This window comes from Gavialis gangeticus, unplaced genomic scaffold, assembly GCF_001723915.1.
Source record: "Gavialis gangeticus isolate Ggan-Ray unplaced genomic scaffold, GavGan_comp1, whole genome shotgun sequence".
Classification (NCBI taxonomy): Eukaryota; Metazoa; Chordata; order Crocodylia; family Gavialidae; genus Gavialis; species Gavialis gangeticus.
The window spans coordinates 101,860,585-101,861,249 of NW_017729032.1; the positions used below are offsets into that span (position 1 = coordinate 101,860,585).

Here is a 665-nt window from a genome sequence, read left to right on the forward strand (position 1 = left end):
CCCCCCCCCCCCCCCCCCCCCCCCAACAAATCTTTATTTAAAAAAAAAAACAACTAAAAAACCTGGAGAGAGGCTCTAACAAGACGTCCCTGTCTGCAACTCTCAGAAGCTGCAGCTGAGCAAGGGAGAAGCGCAACTGAGCAAGGGAGAATACAGCAGGCAAAGAAAGTCACGCCAGCGGCTTCCAAGCTTTGCAACATGCACAGGCATTTTCTCCCTGCAAATACTCCAACCTGAGTGTAGATTTCCGCCCCTAAACTCTCCCCAATGGCGCGGAGCTGGGGGCTCCCTCCCTGCCAAGTCATTTCGAGGGGAAACCAACTCGACACAAACCTCCAACCCCATCTGCACGCTCCCCCTTCCCAGCCCTCCGGAAAAAAAGAAATTTGAAAGTCCCAGCTCCTCTCTAGGGAGGCAAGCTGGGCTGGGAGGGAACCTGCAGGGATTGCAAGAGGCATCGGCCTGAAAACCTACGTTTGCACGAGTTTTTTTGGAAACAACCGGAGGGGGGGGGGAACAAAATAACCAACTTGTTTTGCAAAGAAGAAAAAGACTCTCACCGTGATCGCGGCGTTGCACCAAACCCCTCTCTCTCTTGTATTTTCTTCTTCCTGTGGTTTGCAAATAAATCCAGCCCTAGCAAAAAAAAAAAAAAAAAAAAAAAA

The 665-nt window shown here is 50.4% G+C and overlaps 1 protein-coding gene across 5 annotated transcripts in view; it reads right to left on the minus strand.

Annotated features, from left to right (window-relative positions):
* SPRY2 (sprouty RTK signaling antagonist 2) overlaps positions 1-665 on the minus strand; it is a 25,957-nt gene that overhangs the window by 24,942 nt on the left and 350 nt on the right. For 3 of the 5 annotated variants that reach the window (XR_002099012.1, XM_019525171.1, XM_019525173.1), the window contains exon 1: positions 561-659. The gene's annotated coding sequence lies outside the window, so the exon portion shown is untranslated. Of the gene's footprint in view, positions 1-560; positions 660-665 lie in introns of those variants that run through there. The other 2 variants (XM_019525172.1, XM_019525174.1) reach the window with 1 other exon arrangement.